At 45.9% G+C, this 26,143-nt stretch overlaps 1 protein-coding gene across 1 annotated transcript in view; it reads right to left on the bottom strand.

The window, feature by feature from the left end:
* The window catches only part of TEKT5 (tektin 5), a 56,395-nt gene that overhangs the window by 1,566 nt on the left and 28,686 nt on the right, over positions 1 to 26,143 (bottom strand). The gene's annotated exons all lie outside the window — the stretch shown is intronic.

Genomic DNA, 26,143 nt, shown 5'->3' on the forward strand with positions numbered 1-26,143 from the left:
AGGTTTTTAAAATTAACACAAATAATCCAAAACAACAGTTAATCTCTGATTCCAAATTAGTCTCTTTATAACCCAGAGTTTACTTTCCTAATTAGACCAGTAACTAGGTCAGTAAATAAGCTTGGAAGGAAGGAAAGGAGGCAAGGAGGGGCAAGGGAGGAAGAAAGGAAGTAAAGAAGTAAAACTTTTCTATTTATCTGTAGAAATATTTTTCCCAATATAATGCCACCATGTGCCCTGCAGGAATCCTTGAGTGGCACAAAGGGTTAACACATTCAACTGCTAACCAGAAAGTTGGAGGCTCCAGTCCACCCAGAGATGCCTTGGAAGAAAGGCCTGCTGATCTTCAACCATTGGAAACCCTATGGTTTTTCAATCTACTTCAGCCGTTGAAAACCCTCTGACACACATGGGGTCGCCATGAGTCGGAGTTGACTGGACAGCAACTGTTTTTGTTTTTTTCCATTGTGTCTGCAGTTTATGAAAGTGCAGACCCCAGGAAGGGACATAAGGGAGTGTGCTGGGGACTGGGAATGCTGTCTATCTTGATTTGGATGGCAGTTTCATAAGTGTATACAAAGGCAAAAATCCATCGACCTGTGTACTGTAAGACTGTTATACCTTAATAGATCATAAAATGAAAATCAGAAAAAATGTCAATCACAAGAAAAGATGAGCAAAATGTTGATCTTTGTGTTGGGTGCATGGGGCGGTGTCTTTTATATGATTCTTCTCCATTGTCATGGACTGAATTGTGTCCCCCAAAAATATCTGTCAACTTGGCTAGGTTGTGATTTCCAGTATTGTATGACTGTCTACCATTTTGTCATCTGATGTGATTTCCCTATGTGTTATAAATCCTATCACTATGATGTAATAAGATAGATTAGTGGCAGTTATATTGATAAGATTTACAAGATTAGATAGTATCTTAAGCCAATCTCTTTTGAGATATAAAAGAGAGAAGCAAGCAGAGAGACATGGGGACTTCATACCACCAAGAAAGCAGTGCTGGAAGTAGAACACGTCCTTAGGACCTGAGGTTCCTGCACTGAAGAAGCTCCCAGACCAAGGGAAGACTGATGACAAGGACCTTCCTCCAGAGCTGACAAAGAGAGAAAGCCTTCCCCTGGAGCTGGCACCCTGAATTCTGACTTCTAGCATACTAGACTGTGAGAGAATAAATTTCTTTTTATTAAAGCCATCCGCTTGTGGTATTTCTGTTATAGCAGCACTAGGTAACTAAGACATCCATGTTAGAAATTTTCCATAATACAAAATAAAAGAACAAATGAAGAACAAATAAAGAACAAGAACACCAGCAAAGTCTGTTGCCAGAAAGAACCTGATCTTGCATTTTGTCAACCATAAACACACCAAGAAGTGAGAGGTTGGTACAAAACCTTTCAGAACCTACGGATTTCACCTCACTGTGGCTAAAACATCCATTCTCCACCCTTACAGATGCCCAACCCTAGATCCGTGAGCAGATCTGTTTTTCATGGTGCTCGTCTCCTACAAGAAGGTTATTTGGAGATGGGCTGTGCTGACATCCCCTCCCAGACTTGGTAGGGCCCAATGACAACATTACCTGTGCCCTACTCCTGACCAGCCCCTAGCAGGATACCCTGTCACGATGCCGCCAATATACAGAGGGGTGTGCCAGCATTGCCCATGACCAGAAAGAACTTGATTTCATTTGCCCAGGGGTTCAATACCATTTAGAGAGCCTACTCACTAGCTCCACCAATAACTTCTCAACAGAATCACTGCTTGAGATCAACCTACTCTCCTCTTCAAGGGCATTGGCTTTGTAAGTGCACCCACCATCTTGAAACAAGATGACAACTAATAAACATCTTTTATCATTTCTACCCTATCAGTATACTGAGGGCAGTGGCAGTTCAGAGGTAGAATTCTTGCCTTCCATGTGGCACAACAGAACGAAATGCTACCCAGTCCTGTACTATCCCCAAGATTGGGTGCGGATTGAACCGTTGTGATCCAGGGGTTTTCAATGGTTGGTTATTGAAAGCAGATCACCAGGCCTTTCTTCCTAGCCTGTCTTAGCCTGGAAGCTCCACTGAAATCTGTTCACCATCTTAGCAACACGCAAGCTTCCACTGACAGATGGGTAGTGGCTGCACATGAGGTACATTTGCAGGGACACCTTTAAAGTGTTGAAAAACAAGGATGTCACTTTGAGGACTAAGGTGTGCCCGACCCGAGCCATGGTGTTTCCAATTACCTCATATGCATGTGAAAGCTAGACAATAAATAAGGAAGACCCAAGAAGAATTGATGCCTTTGAATTATGGTTTTGGAGAAGAATATTGAATACACCATGGACTGCCAAAAGGACGAACAAATCTGTCTTGGACGAAGTACAGCCAGAATGCTCCTTAGAAGCAAGGATGGTGTAACTGTGTCTCACACACTTTGGACATGTTATCAGGAGGAACCAGTCCCTGGAGAAGAACATCATGCTTGGAAAAGTGGAGGGTCAACAAAAAGAGGAAGACCCTCAACAAAAGGGATTGACATGGTGGCTGCAACAGTGGACTCAAGCATAACAATGATTGTGAGGGTGGCGCAGGACCTGGCAATGTTAAGTTCTGTTGTGCATGGGGTTGCTATGAGTCGGAACCCACACAACAGCACCTAACAACAACAAGTTCAAATACTATGGTTTCCAAGAAGCCTCACCACCCAATCCTCCTCACTGAAGTCAGTCACGTCTCTGAGGAGAGCTATGGTTTGTGTCTCCGTTAGTGGACCTCCCACAAGGCTGTTTACAGCAGGGTAGGTTGTATCACCCACCCAGAGCGTGAGCTGCTCCTGGGGAGGGTACAGGGCCCACTCTGCTTTCATCTATGTCCCCTCCTCACCCCCCAGCTGCTCCCACCTCCCTGCTCTGGGATTGGTGCCCAGTGCTGCCTCACAGCCTGACCCCCACCAGCCCCTTGTGCTCATGCCCTTTGCATGTGACTTTTTAAAAGTGGCTTTTTCATTTTTATAGCTCTCCTTTAGGCATAATTGAGAGGCAGTAGGGTTACTATGAATCGGAACAGACTCGACGGCACCTAACAACAACAAAACTGCACGTAGTTGAAGTGTACAATTTGTTGAGTTTTGACATATGCATATACCCTCGAAGCCATGGCCATAATCAAGATAGTGAGGGTATCCATCACTGCCAAAGTCCCCCTCATAATCCCTCCCTCCAGCCCCTGCCCTGCCCACAGGCACCCAGTGATCTGCTTTCTCTCAGTGTATATCTGTTTGCATTTCTGGAATTGGGATCATACAGTATGGTCGGCGTGGAGGGTCTGGATTCTTTCACTTGGCATAATTATTTTGAGAATCATCCAGGTTGTGTGTGTATCAGTGGTTTGGTTCTTTTTCTTGGTCAGGACTATTCCACTGTATAGGGGGAAAACAAACCAAACCCAGTACAGTGGAGTTGATTCTGACTCATGGCGACCCCATGTGTGACAGAGCAGAACTGTTCCATCAGGTTTTCTTGGATGTAATCTTTTCAGAAGCAGGTTTCCAGGCATTTCTTCCATGGTGCCACTAGGTGGGATTAGGTTAGTGTGTGCCACCCAGGGCCCTAGTGTACGGATATACCATAATTTCTATCCAGTCGCCTGACGGTGGCCATTTGGTGTGTTACACCTTGGGGGCTATTACAAATAGCACTGCTAAGAACATTTTTATATACAACATTTCTTTTGGATAAACACCTAGAAGTAGAATAGCTGGGTCATAGGCTAGGTATGTGTTTAACTTCTTAGGAAACTGCCAAACTGCTTTCCAAAGTGACTGTACCGGTTTACATCCCTACCAGCAGTGTTCCAGAGTGCCAGCTGCCCCACTTCCTTATAACACTTAGTATGCTCAGGATTTTTAACTTTAGCCATTCTAGTGGGTATTGTTCAAACAGGACAAGGAGATACTGTATGGCTTAAAGTCAGGAAATGTGTGCATCAGGGTGGCATCCTTTCACCATACTTATTCAATCCATATGCTGAGCAAATAATTCAAGAAGCTGGGCTATATGAAGAAGAACGGGGCATCAGGATTGGAGGAAAGCTCATTAATAATCTGCAATATGCAGATGACACAACCTTGCTTGCTGAAAGTGTACTCAAAGCACCTGCTGATGAACATCAAAGACTAGAGCTTTCAGTAGGGATTGTACCTTAACATAAAGAAAACAAAAATCCTCACAACTGGACTGATAAGTAACATTATGATAAAACCAAAAAACCAAACCCGTTGCCAGTAAGTCGGTTCCAACTCATAGAGACCCTGCAGAACAGAGTAAAAGTGCCCCATAGGGTTTCCAAGGAGTGGCTGGTAGATTCGAACTGCCAGCCTTTTGATTAGCAGTCAAGCTCTTAACCACTGTGCGATCAGAGCTCCAACATCATAAATGGAGAAAAGACTGAAGTTGTCAAGGATTTCATTTTACTTGGATCTACCATCAATGCCCAGGGAAGCTGCAGTCAAGAAATCAAATGACATATTGCATTGGGCAAATCTGTTGCAAACGAACTCTTTAAAGTGTTAAAAAGCAAAAACGTCACTTTGAGGACTAAGGTGCTTCTGACTCAAGCTATAGTTTTTTCAGTTGTCTCATACGTATAAGAGAGCTGGACAGTGAATAAGGCAGACCAAAGAAGAATTGATGCCCTTGAATTATGGTGTTGGTGAAGTATGTTGAATATACCATGGACTGCCAGAAAGAAGAATGAACAAATTTGTCTTGGAAGAAGTACAGGCAGAATGCTCCAAGGATGGTCAGACTTCACCTCACGTACTTTGTACATGTTACCAGGATGGACCAGTCCCTGGAGAAGGACATCATGTTTTGTAAAATAGAGGGTCAGCAAAAAAGAGGAAGACCCTCAACAAGATGAATTGGCACAGTGGCTACAATAATGGGCTCAAACATGGCAACAATTGTGAGGATGGCGAAGAACCAGGTAGTGTTTCTTTCTGTTGTACACAGGGTTGCTATGAGTCGCAACTGACTCGGCAGTACCTGACAAAAACAACAGTGGGTGTACAGTGGTATCGCATTGTGGTTTCAATTTGTATGAGGTACATTCCTTTGAGGAGTCCCTGGGTGGTGTAAATGGCTAACATGCTTAGCTGCTAACCAACTAAGTCCACCCAGAGGTGCCTTGGAAGAAAGGCCTGATGATCTGCTTCTGAGAGATCATCCATAAAAACCGTATGGAGCACAGTTCTAGCCTGACACACATGTGGTTGCCACCAGCCGGGACTGACTTGACAGCAACAGGTTGGTTGGTTGGCTGTTCCTTTGAAGAGCAGGTTTCCAGAAAAGGATGTGGACTGCCCCAGGTGGTGTAGGTGGGCAGCTAGTGTTGGGATATGGGGGTAGACATCCAAGGTGACATTAGTCAGAGGAGGCTCCTACCCCCACACCCTACTGAGGGTAGTGGCCCCCTCCCAGGGCCCACGAGATCCAGCCACTGAGACATTCTGGCCGGGAGGGGCCCCAGCAATTCCAAGCGAAAGGAAATCACCACTGACCACCTCCAATACACCTCGGTGATCATTAGCAGGTGTTGTTTACTCATCTGTCTCACTCACTAGGACGTCAGCTCCAATGAGTCAGGGGCTTGCTTTGGTCGGTTCTGTATCTCTATTGCCCAGAACAGTGCTTGGGACAGTTAGGGTTGCCGGATAACCTGCAAGATGCTCAGTTAAATTGGAATTTCAGATAAAAGATGAACTTTTTTTTAGCATAAGTATATCTCATAGAATAGTTGGGGCATACTTACACTAAAAAGTGATTCATTGTTGATCTGAAATTCAAGTTTAACTGGGCATCCTCTATTTTATTTGCTAAATCTGGCAATCCTACTCATAGTACCCAGAAAAACCCAGTGCCGTGTAGAAGTTCAATAAACATGCTTTGAATGGAAGGAAGGGAGAGAGGGACGGTGGGAGGAAGGAAGGGTGAAGGAATCAGACTAGGATCTCGAAGTTTAGATCTTTTAACTGGCTCCCCAGTGATTCTCATGGACACTGAAGTTTGGGAACACTCTGCCCTCAAAATTATATGGTCCTTGGAAAAATGTGGTAATGGATAGTGGTAATGGTTGTACAACATGATGAACTTAATGTCACTGAATTGTACATGTGAAAATGGTTGAAATAGCGAATGTTTTGTTACACTGCATATAGTTTACCACAATAAAAAATTATATGGTCCTGTCCATCTTTGATTTCTAGATAGGGGAAAACTGATAACAAATTAATATGTCGGTGCTCCTGGGGAGATACGGGGCCCCCTACCTTCCAGGGTTTTATGATCTTTTTTTACCTTTTTCATGAACTATAAAATATTCACAAATCAGCAGACTTAGTTGGGTTGGGCCCATGTCCTATGGGCACCAAGAAATTGCTTAAAGGACAATGTTTCCAAAGAATTAAAGTCTTGGTTTCCCTATTTACCAGTCCCAGTTGCTGCTGAGTTGAAACCAGCTCATGGCGACCCCGTGTGTGTCAGAGTAGAGCTGTGCCCTACAGGGTTTTCAATGACTGATTTTTCAGAAGCAGACCACCAGCCCTTTCTTCTGAGGTGCCTGTAACATTTTGGTTAGCAGCCAAGTGCAGTTAATTCTTTTTATCACCCAGGTACTCACTATCAGCTTGAGAAAAATCCTGGAAAGACAGCATTTCTTGACTTCATAAAGACAAGAGGACGCTCTTTCCTGGCTGGGTGGCAGGGAGACCTCCCAGCTACCTTCAAAGCCCTCACCTGGCCCTCAGCAAGGCACCCACAACCTGAGAGACTCCGACCACACACTGGTTAAACATTTATCCCATAAGAATGATCTGAGCCCAGAAGGCACGTGAGCTGGCTGGCATCTAAACACTCAAGTGGGGGAACACCTCTCTCAGAAGCCCTGGGGTTTTTCCTCAGAAACCTGCCCTGATGTGGAGAAGAGGCAGCAGGTATACAAAGCTTAGAAAGCCCCACCCCAGCCTAATAGAGATGAAAATAAAGCCTTATCTAGATGAAGAATTCTTCTGGGCGCCACATTGCCCGGTGTTTGCCCTGTCCATTGAAAACAGCTCCTCGCCCTGCCACCTGCACATCCCTACTTGGGAGGCCTACTTCTGGGGCGGGGCGGGCGGCATCACTGAGGGTTTGGCTGGTGACAAGGGGCAGAAGTGCCCACCAGCCCAGCCCAACTTCTTTCCAGGCAGCCCTCCAGTCCATCAGCAAGGGCTGTTGCTAGGTGGGGTGACTATAGTTGTTGGGTGCTGTTAGGTCGTTTTGACTCATTGCAACTCCATGTGACACAATAGAACTACCCCATAGGGTTTCCTAGGCTGTCATCTGTATGAGAGCAATGGCCAGGTCTTTCTCCTGTGATGCCACTGGCTGGGTTCAAATTGCCAATCTTTCGGTTAGCAGCCGAGAGCCTAACTGGGGCTGTGCTTACCCCTGCTTTCTTTGTTCTCCTTTCTTTACCCCTTGGCCCTGTGCTCAGGCCTTGGGCAGTCTCACTGGGGGCCTGAAATTTTATAAAAGGCCTGCTTCCTGGGTCTACGAAAGACTGCTGCTCATTCATTCATGTACTCAATCATTTCTTTGCCATTTGTTCACTCATGAATTTACAGATCCGTTGACTGACTCACTTTAACAAATGGCACCAAATGAGTGCCAGGCACTCTGCTAGGCAGAGGACAGACAGCAGTGCACAGAACACTCCCAAAACCTCACCCTGTGGTGTTTACATCCCAGTGGACTGGTCTCTCCTTCATTAACTCACTGACTGAGCACCTCCTGTGTGCCAGGCTCTGGGACAAGGGCTTTCCTTCAGCCTCACAGAAGCTAAAGTTCCTTCAAGCCCCTCTCTTTTACAAACATACATTTATTAGATGCCTTTGGTGTGCATGCCATTGGTGGCAGCCAGGGCCACAAAAGAGGCCCCTTTGCAGTTCCTCAGGAAGTCTGTGAGAGTACAGCAGAGGGACAGGTACACCGTGACACACAGGCCGTTTATCTGGTGTCTCTCCCCGCCAGGCAGGGCCCTGAGATTCTCATGTGAGCCATTTCATTACAGGATCAAAGCAGTCCTGTGGGGAAAGTTCTAGTCATATGCTCTCATCTTTAGATGGGGAAAATGAAACCATTAGCCTCTTGTCAATTCTTTCTTAAATCTGCTACCACTCCAAGGAGAGTGGGGCTACTCTGTCTCCATTGTTCCCTGTCTACCATACGCTAAAAAAAAAAACTAAGCCTGTTGCCATCAAGTTGATTCTGACTCATAGCAACCCTATAGGACATAGTAGAACTGCACCATAGGGTTTCCAAGGCTGTAATCTTTACGGAAGCAGATTGCCACATCTTTCTCCCGTAGAGTGGCTGGTGGGTTCAAACCATCAACCTTTCAGTTAGCAGCCAAGCACTTAACCACTGAATCTCCCTTTATTAGCAAAGAGACAGCAGCTACAGACTTCAGAGGCTTCTGCTGGCAACAGCCTCAGGCTGTATTTTAAGAAGTTTACTTGGTTTTCATTATATTTATCTTTCTAGCTCCCCACTACTTACAGCAAGTGCTGTTTGTTTTCCATTTACAGAAGCGATTGATATAAACTTAACCAGAATGTTTCCTAGAGGCAAGGATGGCAAGACTTCGACTCAACTTACCTTGATACATCATCAGGTAGGATAAATCACTAGAAAAGGGCATCATATTTGGTGAAACGGAGGGTCAACAAAAATGAGGGAAGCCCTCCACAAGATGAATTGACACAATAGCCGCAACAATGGACTCAGATACACCAACAATCGGGGAGCTGGTGCAGGACCGGCCAGCGTTTCATTCTGCTGTGCATAAAGGTGCGAGGAGTCGGAGCTGCCTCAGTGGCAACTAACAACATTTTTTTTTTTTAATTTAAGTGATTCTGTTTAAACAGAAATATGAAGTACTTAATAGCCCAGGTGGCATATAAAAATATGGATACGGAAAAATAGGGAAGGTGGCCCAGGAGTGACTGAGTACGGAAAACCCCTCATCAGGCTATGAGTCTTCCAGGTATACAAATAATGCAGAGGAGGAAATCGAAGCAGAGCTAGGTGCTAGGCACTGGAACGCGGATGCTAGGGAGCAGGGGCTGCCGTGGAGCGCACTGACTCCCCCATCTCCTTCTCCTCGGGCTCGCACCTGCTGGGCATGGGATAGGCGAGGCTGGGAACCAACTGTTGCTCGGCTTTGCCACGTTCCTGCTGGCATTTCTTGAGCAGGCCTGTCTGTGGGCTTTCCAGAGCAGCAGGGGTTTTCCAGAATTTGCAGCTCTAGGACCAGGCTTGGCCACTTGGTGACTCACACCCAATGCATATCAGCCCAGGAGGGCGTGCAACCTACCGAGAAATGCTCCCTGAAACCTTTCATCTGACCTGTCACTCACACCGAGGCCCATCTTCATTAGAAGGCAGAACAAAGGTGGGACAATTTCTCCCCAGGGTGAGCAGGTTGGAGAAGTGACTCAGGGCTGCCCAACGCAGGCATTCAGGCACAACTCTAGGGGCTGCCATTCTCATAGCTACAATTGGAATGGTGCCCCTGAAGCCACGCAGAGCCCAACCTAACCTGGTGGCTTCAGTGCCCCCGGCAGGCAAAGCCCTGCTCTGTCTGCTCCCCACAGGGAGAAGAAAGGGGGCAGCTGAGAGATTGGTGCCTGGATGCAAGGATGGATCTGGCTTGTTCTGATTTCAGAGCTGGGTGAAAACTTGAAGGGATATATATATATATATATATATATTTTTTTTTTAATCAGACAATCATATGCTTTACTATGCCAGGAATGACAAATTGAAGAGGAATAGTGTCATGTTCATCATCAAAAAGAACACTTCAAGATCTATCCTGAAACATAACGCTATCAGTGACAGGATAATATCCATATGCCTACAAGGAAGACCAGTTGATATGACTATTATTCAAATTTATGCACCCAACCACTAAGGCCAAAGATGAAGAAATTGAAGATTTTTACCAACTTCTGCAGTCTGAAATTGATCAAACAAATAATCAAAATGCATTGATAATTACTAGTGATTGGAATGCAAAAGTTGGAAACAAAGGAGGATTGGTAGTTGGAAAATATGGCCTTGGTAATAGAAACGATGCAGAGATCACATGATAGAATTTTGCAAGAGCAACAACTTATGCATTGCAAACACCTTTTTTCAACAATGTAAATGGTGACTATAGATGTGGACCTCTCCAGATGGAATACACAGGAATCAAATTGATTACATCTGTGGAAAGAGACAGTGGAAAAGCTCAATATCATCAGTACAAGGCCAGGGGCTGACTATGGAACAGATTATCAATTACTGATATGCAAGTTGAAGCTGAAAAAAATTTGAACAAGTCCATGAGAGCCAAAGTATGACCTTGAGTATATCCCACCTGAATTTAGAGACCATCTCAAGAATAGATTCGACACTTTGAACACCAACGACCAAAGACCAGATGAGTTGTGGAATGACATCAAGGACACTGTGATGGTTACTATTGTGTGCCAGCTTGGTTAGGCCATGATTCTCAGTGTTTATATGTGATCACTCCTATGATGGGATCTGCTGTAGCCAATCAGTTGAAAGGGAGTTTCCTTGGGGGTATGGCCTGCATCCGAATATATGCAGACATTCTGGCTTTTTGCTCGCTATGTTGTCTCCTGTTCATCTGACCTCCAGTTCTTGGGACTTGAGCTATTAGCTTATCTGCTGATCTTGGGATTCCTCAATCTTCACAGCCTGTAAATGGAGTCCTGCTCTCCGACCTGCCAATATTGGGTTTGCCAGCCCCTGCAGCTATGTGAATCAGAAGCCCTGCGGTCTTTCTTGACAGTCTTGCGATTCGTCGATATTCACAGCCTGTGAGCAAGAGCCCTGCTTCCCAACCTGCTGATCTTGGGTTCGCCAGCCCCGGCAGCTACGTGAATCGGGAGAAGCCTCTATCCTGATCCACAGACTTGGGACGTTCCAGACTCTACAATTGCATGAGCTATTTCTTTGATATAAATCTCTGTATATATATATTTATATGCTTTACTGGTTTTGCTTCTCTAGAGAACCCAGCCTAAGACAGAGATCATATGTGAAGAAAGCAAGAGGTCATTAAAGAGGCAGGAAAGAAAGAAAAGACCAAAAGGGATGTCAGAAGAGACTCTGAAACTTGCTCTTGAACACAGAGCAGCTAAAGTAAAAGAGCTGAACAGAAGATTTCAAAGGGCAGCTAGAGAAGACAAAGTTAAGTATTATAAGGAAATGTACAAAGACCTGGAGATAGAAAACCAAAAGGAAAGAACATACTTGGCATTTCTCAAGCTGAAAGAGCTGAAAAAAAATCAAGCCTTGAGTTGCAATACTGAAGGATTCTGCCTGGAAAATATTAAATGACTCAGGAAGCATCAAAAGAAGATGGAAGAAATACACAGAGTCGCTATACCAAAAAGAATTGGTCAGTGTCCAACCAGTTTAGTAGGTTGCATATGATCAAGAACTGATGATACTGAAGGAAGAGGTCCAAGCTGCACTGAAGGCACTGGCGAAAAACAAGGCTCTAGGAATTGATGCGATACCAATCGAGATGTTTCAACAAACGAATGCAGCGCTGGAAGTGCTCACTTGTCTGTGTCAAGAAATTTGGAAGACAGCTACCTGGCCAACTGACTGAAGAGATCCATATTTGTACCCATTCTAAAGAAAGGAGAGCCAACAGAAAGTAGAAATTATTGAACAATGTCATTAATATCACACACAAGTGAAAATTTGCGGAAGATCATTCAAAAGTGGTCACAGCAGTACATCGATAGGGAATTGCCAGAAATTCAAGCCAGATTCAGAAGAGGACTTGGAACCAGGGATATCACTGCTGATGTCAGATGGATCCTGGCCAAAAGCAGAGAATACCAGAAAGATGTTTACCCGTGTTTTATTGACTATGCAAAGGCATTGGACTGTGTAGATCATAAGAAATTATGGATACCGTTGTGAGGAATGGGAATCCCAGAACACTTAATTGTGCTCATGAGAAACCTGTACTTAGACCACAGGCGGTTGTTTGAACAGAACAAGGGGATACTGAGTGGTTTAAAGTCAGAAAAGGTGTGTGTTAGGGTTGTATCTTTTCACCATACTTATTCAATATGTATGCTGAGCAAATAATCTGAGAAGCTGGACTATATGAAGCAGAATGGCGCATCAGAATTGGAGGAAGACTCATTAACAATCTGCGATATGCAGATGACACAACCTTGCTTGCTGAAAGTGAAGAGGACTTGAAGCATTTACTGAGGAAGATCAAAGACCACAGCCTTCAGCATGGACTGCACCTCAACATAAAACAAAAATCCTCACAACTAGACCAATAAGCAACATCAGGATAAATGGGGAAAAGATTGAGGCTGTCAAGGATTTCATTTTACTGGGATCCACAATCAATGCCCATGGAAGCAGCAGTCAAGAAATCAAATGGCGCATTGCATTGGGCAACTCTGCTGCAAAAGCGTTAAAGAGCAAAGATACCACTTTAAGGACTAAGGTGCGCCTAACACAAGCCATGGTGTTTTCAATCACTTCATATGCATGTGAAAGCTGGATAATGAATAAGGAAGACCGCAGAAGAATTGATGCTTTTGAATTATGGTGTTGGCGAAGAATGTCTAATAGACTGCCAGAAGAATGAACAAGCCGCTTGTCTTGGGAGAAGTACAACCAGAATGCTCATTAGGTGCAGGGATGGCGAGACTTGATCTCATGTACTTTGGACATGTTATCAGGAGGGACCAATCCCTGGAGAAGGACATCATGCTTGGTAAAATAGAGGGTCAGGGAAAAAGAGGTGGACCCTCAACAAGACAGATTGACGCAGTGGCTGCAACAATGGCCTCAAACACAGCAACTATTGTGAGGATGGCACAGGGCTGGGCAGTGTTTCATTCTGTTGTACACAGGGTCGCTGTGATTGGGAATTGATTTGAGGGCACTTAATAACAATAAATATATATATATATATGTTAATTGCTGTCATATTGCTTCTGAATCATGGCAATTCCATTTGCTCAAACTATACTCCAAAGGGTTTTCAAGGCTGTGAGAGATATATATATAGTTGTTGTTAAGTGCCATTAAATTGATTCCAACCCATGGTGGCCCCATATGACAGAGTGATTTTCTAGGCTGTAATTGTTACAGAAGCAGACAACCAGACCTTTCTTCTGCAATACCTCTGGGTAGATTCAAACTGCCAACCTCTCAGTTAGGAGCTGAGCGCTTAACCGTTGTGCCACCAGGACTCCATATACACCCATTGGTTCTGTTTCCCTGGAGACTCCTGGTGACACACTACCCGTCCCATTCATAACTGCAACGCCCAACAGCCAGCACGCCCCATCACACACTCCCTGCTTGATTTTCTCTCTTGTCCCACGCCGTCTGACATGCTGTGTGTTTTACTCATTTCTTTGTGCTTCATCTCCTTGTGCCAGAATATAAATTCCATGTAGAGAGAGATTTTTATCTGTTTTGCTCACTGCTGAATCCCCAGTGCCTACCCCAGCCGATGCCTGGCACATCACCATCATCACATCTTTTACTTAAAGTGGTGAGTGCTGTGTGCCAAATACGTTGCTGGGGCCTCTGCATAATGACCAGTTAGGAGCTGCTCAATGAACATTCCTTCCCCTAGCTGCCTGATATTCACCACGGGATGTCTGGTTAAGACAAGAACACAGACTTTGGCACCAGACCACCGGGGTCCAAATCCCAGCTCCAACACATCAAGGCTGGGTGACCTTAGGCAAGTGTCCCTAAGCTCTCTGAGCCTTCCCAGTAAAATGGGGATCAGTCATTTCCACCCCAGGGGGTGGAGGTCAGGCTGAGTGAAAAGGTCCAGCCTCATGATTAGTGCAGAGCCTGGGAGAAGGAGCTCTTGAAAACCTCAGCAAGTTGAATCCACCCTTTGCTGCCCCCACATGTGAACCTGAGATACACACACTCCTTTGCAGTCACACTCAGAGCAACGGAGCTTCACCCCGCCCTTCCCAAAGTGTGTGCGTGCACATTCATGCATGTGCATTTCTCCCATAAACACACCCTGGAGAAAGCCAGAGTAATTCCCCCAGGTAGAGTGCATCCCTCATATATACAGGCTCACACGCACTCACAGAACCAGCATCTCCTGGCCCAGTCCCCAGCTCTGAGGGGCTGCCCTGGGGACCTCCCTCTGACCCCCTCCCCAGGAATGTTAACCTTTCTGCTCCCACAAAGCCAAAGAACTAGGAGGAAAGAGGCTCCTCCAGGCGCAGCTTGGTTTATCCTGGTGGTTGGGAGGGGCCGCTCTGGATTGGCCCATGGGGTCACCCCATGGGAGGAGTCTCAGGCACCCTGGGCCTGGCAGCCTGCCCTGCCCACCCCGCCCAGCCCAGGACCAGAGCTGGAACTCCGTTGGGAAGGGAAGGGGTTGGCAGGAGGCCTGTTCACCCCCTAACCCAGCCCCCAGGTCTGTGCTCAGCGTGCTGAGGGTTGCCTCCCATCAACGTTGCCAGGCTGGTGTAGGCAGGCGAGTCTCAACCCTCCCAACGTGCTATGCAGCCGGGACAGGTCACTTCATCTCACTGAGCCTCTCTGGAATCACACAGACCAAACCCAAACCCGTTGCCGTCAAGTCGATTCCGACTTATAGCGACCCTATAGGAAAAAAAAAAATAGGACAGAGTAGAACTGCTCCGTGGGGTTTCCAAGGAGCAGCTGGTGGATTTGAACTGCCAACCTTTTGGTTAGCAGCCGAGCTCTTAACTACTGCAGGAGTCACACAGATCTAGGTTCAAATCTCACCTCCTCCTCCTACCCACTGTGTGACTTTGAACGAGTCACCTAACCTCTCTGTGCCTCATGTACTCATGTACTCAACATCTATTAAACCCCTTCTAGCTGCCAGACCCTGGGAAGGGCACTTGTTCTCTTGTCTGAAAAATGGAAGTAATAATAATAACTTACCCACGGGGTTGTTTTGAATATTAAATGAGATAATCTGTAAATTGCTTAGCACAGTGCCTGACATCATGCCATTAGACTGTCTTGACTCCCTCCTTCTCCCTGGCAATGTTCAGTCTGAGATTTTTCCTTCGGAATGATTAGTCTTGTGTTTTTGTTTTGTTTTTTACATAAGTCAGTGGGAAACTCAGACTCATTGACAGAATCTGTCTTTGCAGGCAACTTAAATTCCATAAAGTGGGAAAGCAGGGACATTTCTGAGAGATAACTGTCTTTCCTAACTTAGGACTAAGTCCACTTTTGAGAGCTGAACACACACACACACACACAACCTGACAGGTAACTCAAGAGTCAGTTACATAAAGAACGTTGTCTTTTACAAAGTCTTCCACCACATTTAAATGTTTGTAGAAATCCCAGTCTCAATGGAGGCAGTGTGGTCATTAGGAAAAGTAGTGATTCAGGACCAAGCAGACCTTGTGGTGCACATGCCCACCCAAAGACTTGTACAAGAACGGTCAAGAACGTTTGTAACGACCCGAAGCTCCATCAAGAGGACAATGGATAAACTGTGGACTAGTCATACAATAGAACGCTACTCACCAATCAAAGAGAACAAACTTACTATAGACACAGCAACTTGGATGAATCTCACAGACATTATACTGAGTGAAAGAAGCTAGGCACAAAAAAGAAAAAAAAAAAAGAACATGATTTGAATTTCAAGAACAGGCTAATCTAACAACAGTGATGGACGTCAGAATGATGGCTGCTTTTGAGGAGCAGGTGTTGAGGAGGGTTTCTGGAGCTGGAAGGGTCCTATACCTTAATCTAGGGCAGGGGTTTTCAACCTCCTCACTATGCACATTTGGGACCAGATAACTCTGCATGGTGGTGGTGGGGGCTGTCCTGTGCACTGTAAGATGTTTAGCAGCATCCCCAACCACCACCTACTAGATGCCAGTAGCAGACCCCCTCCCAGACATGAAAACCACATTGCCAAATGTCCCCTGAGAGAAAAATCAATGCCTAATTGAGAACCACGTAACTAGGTAGTGGTTACAACGTGTACACATATGTAAAAATTTTAAATTCTTCAAGTTGCGCACTTAAGATTAATGCAGTCCTTTGTGTTATAACTCAATTTTAAAGATCTGTTAGAAAAGAAACTATGAAGAAAACAAATTTATGTATTTAGTTTCAAAATAAGAAAACTATTAAATTCTGGTTATAGGTGTTACTGTACCATAAAGTGAAAGATAAATGAGTGAAGTTTGGGGAACATGGGCTTGAATGGGTACAAACTTCCCTTCTGGGCAATGAAAACGTTTTGGAACTAGATAGAGGTGCTGGCTGCACAATGCTGTGAATGTACCAAACCCATAGAACTGTTCTCTTTTAAATGGTTGATTCTGTTATGTAAATTGCACCTCTGTTTACAAAAAGAAAACAAAACTGACTCTTACTTCCACCTCAACATCCATCACTATCTTTTTGAAATCCAAAAGGATCTATCTTCAAAATTATTTAATTCAGTTCTCTGGATATTGCAGGTAACATCAAGGAACACGATGTCTCCCACAGCTGGAAGGAGGCAGACCCTCAGACCCCCGGTAGAGGGCTTTGGCTCCATGGCCTCCACCAGCCCACTTATTCCAACAGAAGGAACTGAGGCAGGGGTGCCTGTGTGATGGAGGGGCCTGAGCCTCTGGATTCTGCTTGGAGAGGCAGCCAACCCTCACAGACAGCAAGCATCTCCTCTGGCCACAACCCCAAGTGCAGAGCAGAGCCAGAGTTCCTTTTGTTAACAATCCACCTCCAGACAGAATTTCCATCTTCCATGTACGGTGTCCTGGAGGTGGGGGCCCTGGGCAGGAAATCAGGAGACCCAGGATCTCATCCAAACCCTAACACAAACCAACTGTGAGACCCATGCCCCTACTCAGAGCCCCTACTGCTTGGGGCCTTGGGTTCCTTATCCAGTAAATGGGGGCCTGAAGCCTGCCTTTCCTCCCTGGTGCAACAAGTGCTCCTGGACCAGGTAACCGTGTCCTATAACGCATGTCTCCATCATCAGTCTCCCACGTGTGCCCAGAGCCACATCCTCCGAGATCCAGCCTGAGACCTCTTAGCAGCAGGTATGAATGGCTTTGTGTACGTGCCTGTGTTTGATTTTGTTTTTAAGTCTTCAAGTCAACTCCCTTCAGATTGCTGGGAGTCTAATACACAGCTATCAGGAGCATCTCAAAGATGCTCTGGACCAGGCATCAGCCAACTGTTTCTGTACAGGGCCAGACAGTTAATATTTCAGGGTTTATGGGCCATATGGGTGTCTGTTCAACTACTCAGCTCTGCTGTTGTACAGTGAAAACTGCCATAGACAATACGTAAAGAAATGGGCATAGCAGCAGGAGGAGGGGGAGGAGGGGTGGTGGAGTGGTCCTAGGGCCATAGTTTCCCATCCTTGGTGTAGACCATTGCAAAGGAAGTCAGGATTCCTCTAAGCAGCCCATCTCATACAAACTGGCTGCTCCTCTGGGGTTTCCAGTGTTCAGAGAGATGCAGAAGGAAGAGCAAGTTCACAAGAGTGTCCTAAAGGTAAACTTGGGAGGATTGGATAACTGAGGGAATGTACGGAGTGAGGAGAGGCCAGGATTATTCACAGCCTTCAGCCTGCCCAACCCTCCCCTCGAATCAGGAGGAGCCTCCTAGGAGAGAGACTTGGCCATCAGCCAGCACTGGATGCCTCCGAACTTCTCTGAGCCTCAAGTTTCCCCATCCATGTAATGGAGATAATAGCCGTACCTTCTCAGAGGGTGATTGCCAGGATTAATTTAGATAATCCACGTAATGCGTCGAGCACTATGGCTGGCGCATAGCAAATACTCCATAGTGTACGGTTTCTCGGCCTCAATACTATCTCCGTCCGTCCGTCCGTCCGTCCGTCCGTCCGTCCGTCCATCCATCCATCCATCCATCCGTCCGTCCAACCATCAACCTACTTACCTATTTTTGTTCCTTTGTTTTTAATCAGATTTGAATCCCAGGAGACTATACAGGCCAGGATTTCTCAACCTCAGCACTATTAGCATTTAGGGCTGGATAATTCCTTGTGGGGCTTGTCCTGTGTGCTATAGGATGTTTAGCAATATTCTCAGCCTCTGCTCACTAGATGCCAGTAGCATATGCCCCCAAACCAAAAATGTCTAGACATTTCCAAATGTCCCCTGTGGTGCAAAATCACCCTGTTTGAGAACCACTGCTCCAGATGTTACCTATTATCACTGTTGTCATTGTTAGGCTGTAGGGAGCAAGGGGTGGAGGAAGTGCCCGTAGTACCCTAATGCACAGTCCTGAATTCAAATCCTGGATCTGAGTTGGGCAGGTGGGGGTGAGGGAAGCTTCAGGCAAATCACTGTCCTCAGTTTCCTCATCTGTGAGATGGGCCCAATAATGCTCCCTTCTCCATAGGGCTGGAGGGAAAGACGAATTCATGCAAATAAAGCACTCAGAACACTGGCTGCACATTGTAAGCTAATTGCTCTTTCATTGTTATGGTTAATTATTTTCTTTTTTCTCCTTCCATTGCAGCAGGATGGCAAACTTGACCATGACCTTCCATCATCACCTCTTGCAGGGACCATCTGAGGGCGGACCTCTATCACTACCACCCCGCCCAGTGCCCTGAGTATGGAAAAGGTGAGCTCAGCGCTGGGAATGGTCTCTGGCTGTGGATGGGGTGTGAGAGGAGCTTACCGGGTCTGAAACCAACCTCAGCTCAGTGGAAAAGTGCGCTGATCTTCTGGCTGGAACAGAAGTCCATCCAGAGGCTTTGTGAGGGGGATGTGTGTTTGGCAACATTGTTAGCCATGTAAAACTATCTGCCTGCATGTTGTCTTGTGACAGCGGAGAAAGTTCCCAAGGCCAGGAAATGCTTTTTGATGTGGAAGGGAAAGATGATTTAGCAGTTCCTGCCACCTTTTGGTTTCTGGATACTTTGTGCAACCTTGCAAATTTATTGTTTTCCAAATTGCATGAGGCCAAGGGGTTTCCAAGGAGACGCCTGGCTCAGGGCAGCTCCCCCAGCTCAGGAGGAGGGGTGCTGCTTGGAATCATTGTTCTGGTCAAAAGGTGGGAGACTTCCAGGTGCAGCCAAGCCCAGGAGCAAGGAGAGTGAGGAGAGGGCTGCTGGAGGGACCCCACCAGGAATTCAGGGTGTGAAAGCCCCAGGGCAGGGCTTCTCAACCTCAGCACTGTTGGTACTTGGGATTTGGATAATTCTCTCTTGTGGGGGCTGTCTTGTGCACTGTAGGATGTAAGCCAGCTTCCCTGGCCTCTACCCGCTAGCTTCCAATAGCAACTCTTCCACCCCAGTCAAAAACGTCTAGACACTTCCAAATATCCTCTGGGGAGTCAACTTATCCTTGGTTGAGAACCACTGCTCCAGAAGATGGAGTTGAGCCAACCCCACTCATAGTGGTTTCTGTCCAGAGACGGCCTAGCTGCCTTCAGACAACGCCAGAACGTGTAGTATCAGCTTCTGAGAGGCTGTCTGGAGTCAAGGGTCCTGAAAGTCCTAGAGGGACTTGGAAGGGGGACTTCTTGCTAGACAGGAGGCTTGTATGCCCTTGTGACAATTCATGGCTATCCACTATCTCAGGCCTTCCTATCTATTTTTATTGTTGTTGGTGTTGAGAATAAACGCCACAAAACATACACCAATTCAACAATTTCTACATGTACAAGTTAGTGACACTGATCACATTCTTCAAATTGTGCAATCATTGTCATCCTCCTTTTCCCGAATTGTCCCTCCTTCATTAACATAATCTCACTGCCCCCCTAAGTTTTCTATTGAATCTTTCGAGTTGCTGTTGTCCATTTGATCCTAAAGAGATAGTTCTTCAAAGAGCACAATGCTCAAGGCAGACATTCTTTACTAATTAAGCTATTTGCTTTAAAGAAGATTTCAGGGGTATTTTTGGTATAAGTTTTGAAGATTATCTCAGGGCAATAGTTTTTTGGGGGGTGTTCTTAATACTTATCTCAAATTTTAATTATTTGTGTGTTTACTTTTTTTTTACCTGACCCCATCCCACTAGAACATAAACTCCCTGAAGGCAGGGATCTTGGCTCTCCTGCTCATTGTTGTACACCCAGCACTGAGCACACAAGTTGTGCTCAGTAAATACCTGCTGAAGGGAGAGTGGGAAAAGGGAGGGAGGGAGTTAACAAACATTTGTTGCTTGCCTACATATGGGAGCTACACCAGGGGAGCTTGTTAAAATACTGCTGGGTCCTACCCCAAGAGCTTCTGATTCTAAGGGTCTAGGAGGAGGCCCAAGTGTTTGCATTTTTTTGACCAGGAGAAATAGCTTTATTTGGACCGAGAGCTGGAGAATGAGAGTAGGATCTGAGATATCATACTGAGCTAAAGAGTAGAGGTGAGGTTCCAGAATGGCAGTCAGAGCTCACCAACCAAAGGGACCCCACTTCCCAGCATCCCTGCAGTTAGTGCCAACAGTAAAAGCCCTGCTGGGAAATGTACTTCCCACTGAAACACTGAAGTGTGCCACCATTACAAATAGGGGTATAGGGTTTTTCTTTATATAACAAAATTTCCAAGACACCCCCAGCTGCTACTATTACAAAACAAAGTTTTTAAAAAATCACATTTTAATAAGATCTTAAACTTGTCTTCAGCATTTAGTTCAAAGGGCTCACCATCTTCAAAAAACAACTCCCCTGCTGAACTCATTAGCTAAAAATTCTATCCAGGAAGCGAGAAGGCCTTTGCTAGCCCACGGCAATCCCTTTCCCACTTTGCTGGCCAAAGGCTGCATTTTTAACCAGTTCCCAGGTTACGCCGATGCTGCTGGTCCAAGGACTACCCTTGGAGGATCTATGGCCTAAGCTCTAAACCTTTGGTTCTCCACCTTGGCTGCTCACTAGAATCACCTGGGAAGCCTTTTTTGGTTTTGTTTGTTGGTTTTGCATCCAAAAATACCCTCAGCGATTCGTGTTGTTGTTAGTTGCCATGGAGTCAACTCTGAATCATGGCGACCTCCCGGACAACGGAAGGAACCCACTGCCTGATCCTGTGCTGTCCCTGTGAACACTCGGGGACCAGACAGTTGTGACCCATGGGGTTTTCACTGGCTGCTATTTGGACGTGCATCGCCAGGCCTTTCTTCCTAGTCTGTCTTAGTCTGGATGGTCCACCGGAACCTGTTCAGCATCATAGCAACACGCAAGCCTCCGCTGAAGATGGGTGGTGGCTGTGCAGGAGGTACATTGGCCAGGGCTTTTTTTTTAATAAACTATTTTTTAGAGCAGTTTTTGGTTTACTGACAAATTGTGCAGAAAGTAGAGTTCCCATATACTCCCTCCCGTCGCCTGCTGTTTGTCCTGTTAACATCTTGCGATTCTGTGGTATGTTTGTTACAACTGGTGAACCAGTATTGCTACATTGTAATGAACTAAAGTCCACGGTTGAGATTAGTGTTCACTCTTTGTGTTGTACAGCCCTGTGGGTTTGACAAATGCTTGATGTCAAGTGTTCACTATTACAGTGTCATACAGGGTGGTTTCACTGCTGGAACAGTGCCCTGTGCTCCACCTATTCATCCTTACCGCCTCCCCCCCTCCCTGGCCCCTGGGGAGCTTTTAAAAGGTCTGATGCCCAAGCTTCACCCCTACCAGCTAAATCAGAATCCTTGGTGTCGGACCCAGGCATCAGGGTGGTTCCAGTGTACAGCCAAGGTTGAGAACTACTCACCTATTCCTCGTTTGATTCTTCAGTAATTCTCATAGACAATAGGGTTATTCCTTTCTCATAGATCAGGGAACAGATTCAGAGGGTTAGTTGCTGTAGTGGACTGAATAGTATCCCGTAAAACTTCACGTCTAGGCAGAACTTCAGAGTGTGACCTTATTTGGAATAAGAGTCTTTGCAAATGTAATCAAAGCAAGGTTCTTTCCAGGATTAAGGAGCCTAGGTGGTGCAATGGTTAAGCACTCTGCTGCTAACCTAAAGGTCGGTGGTTCAAACCCATCAGCCGCTCCACAGGAGAAAAGCCCTGGCGATCTGCTCCCATAAAGATTACAGCCTAGGAAACCCCATGGGGCAGTTCTACTCTGTCCTATAGGGTCACTGTGAGTCCGAATTGACTTGACGCCACCTGTTACGGATTGGATTGTGTCCCCCCAAAATATCTGTCAACTTGGTTAGGTCGTGATTCCCGTGTATGATTGTGTACCATTTTGTCATCTGATGTGATTTCCTAATGTGTTGTAAATCCTATCACTATGATGTAATAAGATGGATTAGTAACAATTATACCGATGAGGTCTAAAAGATTAGATAGTGTCTTAAGCCAATCTCTTTTGAGATATAAAAGAGAGAAGCGAGCAGAGAGATGTGGGGACTTCATACCACCAAGAAAGCAGTGCTGGAAGCACAGTGCGTCCTTTGGACCTGAGGTTCCTGCACTGAGATGCTCCCAGACCAAGGGAAGACTGATGATAAGGACCTTCCTCCAGAGCCAACAGAGAGAGAAAGCCTTCGCCTGGAGCTGACATCATGAATTTGGACTTGTAGCCTACTAGACAGTGAGAGTATAAATTTCTCTTTGTTAAAGCCAACCACTTGCGGTATTTCTGTTACAGCAGCACTAGAGGACTAAGATAGCACCTAACAACAACACAACAACGTAAGGACTGAGGTCATACTAGATATGGGTGGACCCTAAATCCAATGAGTGTGTCCTTGTAAGAGACAGAAGAGAAGATGCATAGACACAGAGGAGAAGGCAGAGGCAGGGATTGGAGCAAAGCATCTGTAAGCCAAGGAACGCCAAAGGCTGCAGGCAACCATGGGAAGCTAGGAGAAAGGCATGGAATGGATTCTCCGTCAGAACCTGAGAAGCAACCAACCCTGCAGACACCTTGATTTTGAACTCCTAGCCTCCGGAACTGTGAGAAAACAAATTTCTGTTTTTTTGAGCCACGCAGTTTGTGGTCATTTGTTACAGCAGCCCCTGAAAATGAATACAGTGACTGTTCCAAGATCCTTCAGGCATTTCCAAATTCAGCTTTGGTCTTTGGACTCCAGGCATCAGGCTATCAGTCACTTTGCTTAACCACCCCCGACTCCAGTGGGTGAGGAATCAGACGATGGCTCTTTATCACACTTAGAGATACCATTCATCAAGCACTTACTACTGGCGCTGTTGCTTTTATTCTCACAACAACTGTTTGCCCCATTTGACAGAGGAGGAAACTGAGGGGCAAAGAGGTGAGGCAACAGGCCCTTTGGTCACGAAGCCAGGAAGTACTGGAGTCAGCACGGAGCCCAGCCATCTGCATGGCACCATGAGGACGGTTTGGGGGGTGCGGAATACCAAGATGGAAGGGGAAGCTGGACCAGGAGGAGGTAAACAAAACCAAATCCATAGAGTTTCCAAGGCTGTAATCTTTACGAAAGCAGACTGCCACATCTTCTCCCGTGAAGTAGCTGGTGGGTTCAAAGCGCCAACCTTTCATCTAGCAGCCGAGCACTTAACTACTGTGACACCAGGGCTCCTAGGAGGACAAGTCATAACTTGGAAGAAGATTAAGAGATGGCTGAGATGCACTGGAGCTCCTGGGTAGTGCAAACTGTTAAAACATTTGGCTATTAACCAAAAGGTTGGAGGTTTGAGTCCATCCAGAGGCACCTCAGAAGAAAGGCCTGGCAGTCTGCTTCCAAAAATCAGCCACGTTTTCATTCCCTTTGGAGTACAGTTCTACTCTGACACACACGGTGTCACCATGAGTCGAATCGACTCGGCAGCAACTGGTAACCGGTGGCAGCATTATCACATTGAATCTTGCTCCTTGACACTATCAGGAAGATTGATGGAGAGAACTTGAAAACAGTAGCTTTCTCGCCGGGATTCATCGTCATTTAAAGCCTGGCTCTGCCCCTTCTTACCAGACTTCCAGAGCAGCCCGGCGGCAGACCAGCCGGCCCACTCCCCCAGGCCTGGGCCCGTTTTAGAAACCAGCAGGCGGTGGCTTGGCGGCAGGCACCGGCCCTGGAAGGGATCTGGCTGCTTGCAAAGCACAAAAGCATTTCGCACTCCAAAATGGGTTCCAGACCTCCTTGGACAAACAGGGGGGCTGGCAGCAAGCCCTGGGGGAATCAGCTGCAGGCTGGGGGCCCTCACCCCTCAGATATCCCACCTCCTGCTGGGACAATTAGAACAGGACCGTGGCAGCTCTGGGAAAGGGAGAGTTTGTTGGTGCTAACCGTCACTTGGAAGTCAAAACCCAAAGGCACCTCAGAGTCCAAGTAAAGCCTTTCAAGGTTAAAATTCTTAGCATCTCTGTGTTCTGTTAAACTTCTCCATGTCTGGCTGCTTTATATATATCTGCTTCCCTGCATTATGTCTGATGCTAAAAGCAGAACTTGAAACATGCAGGTCTGCCAGAAGCAGACAAGCAAAGCAATGCGTGAAGTGGGCCATGATGGGGAGGGGGGACTGAGTCAAATTGGAGAGCCAGGTCCCGTCCTAGGAGAGGCAGCAGCCCCCTAACTCCTGCCCGTTGTTCCCTTGCAGAAAAAATGTGGACTCAGGCTTTCTTAGGAGATGCTGGAAATCTGGACTTTCACGTGAAATCTCCATTTTTTACAAAAATCTGTGAGAGTCTGCACAAAAATGTGTACACAAGTATTCGTAGCATTTTTATGTGTAATGGCCCCAAACTGGAAACCCAAAGGTCCATCAACAGGTGAATGGGGAAACAAATCACGATAGAAACCAAGCCAGTTGCTGTTGAGCCAACTCCGACTCATGGTGATCCCACGTGCTTCATAGGGTTTTCAGTGGCTGTGACCTTTAGGAAGCAGATGGCCAGGCCTTTCTTCTGAGGTGCCTCTGGTGGTACTTGAACTGCCAACCTACCAGTTAGGAGCCTAAGCTTAACCATTTGTGCCACCTGGGTGGCCTAAATCATGGTACACTAAGTCCCTGCATTACGAAAGTTTGACTTGGGGACAAGTCCTACCTGCCCTTCAATGTTATGTAAATTTGTCTTCATTTTGAACTGATTGAATCAACCCCTACTTGCAACAAATCCTTCCTCACAATCACCTTCACTTTGCACATGCAACTTTTACGACATTGAAAAGGCTTCCAGCCTTTTCTTGCACTAAAGTAAGGCTAAATAAGAACCGAATGCATCTGTTCTGACTTACCTAGGAATTTGACTGATCTTGTTCCTAACCCAGGGACTGCCTGTATATCCATACGATATACACAGTGTGGCATATCCACCCAATACAGTATCCATACAACACAAACAATGTGGTATAGCCATAGAATGATACTGCTCAACAACAAAAAGGAATAAACTATTGAAACACTCAATCTCAAAATGATTATGACGAGTGCAAAAGCCAAATAAAAGAGTCTCCATTTATATAAAATTCTGAAGGTGCAAATTAATCTGTAGTGACAGAACGCAGATCAGTGGTTGCCTGGGAACAGGAGCCGAGGGACAGAAGGGAGAGATGACAAAGGGACACAAGGAAACTTTTGGGGTGAATGATGTGTTTATTGTATTGATTGAGTTGACAGTTTCATAATATATGTCAGAAGTTATCAAATTGCACTTACGTGCAGTTAATTGTGTGTCAACTATGAATAAAGCTGTTAAAAAAAATCTCTGTCAGGGCCAAATATGCAGGCCAAGTTCAACCCTCTACTACTGGCATTCATCCTCTGATTTAAAACCACTTAATCAACATTTGCTAAGACTCCCTTGGATGGAGCTGTTAAACCACTTCCTCAATCAACATTTACTAAGACTCTTGGGTGGAGCAATTGGTAAAGTGCTGGACTACTAACTGAAAGGTTGGTGGTTTGAATCTACCTAGAGATGCCTCAGAAGAAAGGCCTGGCAATCTACTTCTGAAAGGTCACAGTCATTGAAAACCCTATGTACAGTTCTACTCTGGCACACACGGGGTCGCCATGAGTTAGAATCAATGGGAGGGCAACTGGTTTGGTTTTTTCATCTTGTTTTGTTTTCTCTTGCAAC

This window comes from Loxodonta africana, chromosome 12, assembly GCF_030014295.1.
Source record: "Loxodonta africana isolate mLoxAfr1 chromosome 12, mLoxAfr1.hap2, whole genome shotgun sequence".
Taxonomy (NCBI): Eukaryota; Metazoa; Chordata; class Mammalia; order Proboscidea; family Elephantidae; genus Loxodonta; species Loxodonta africana.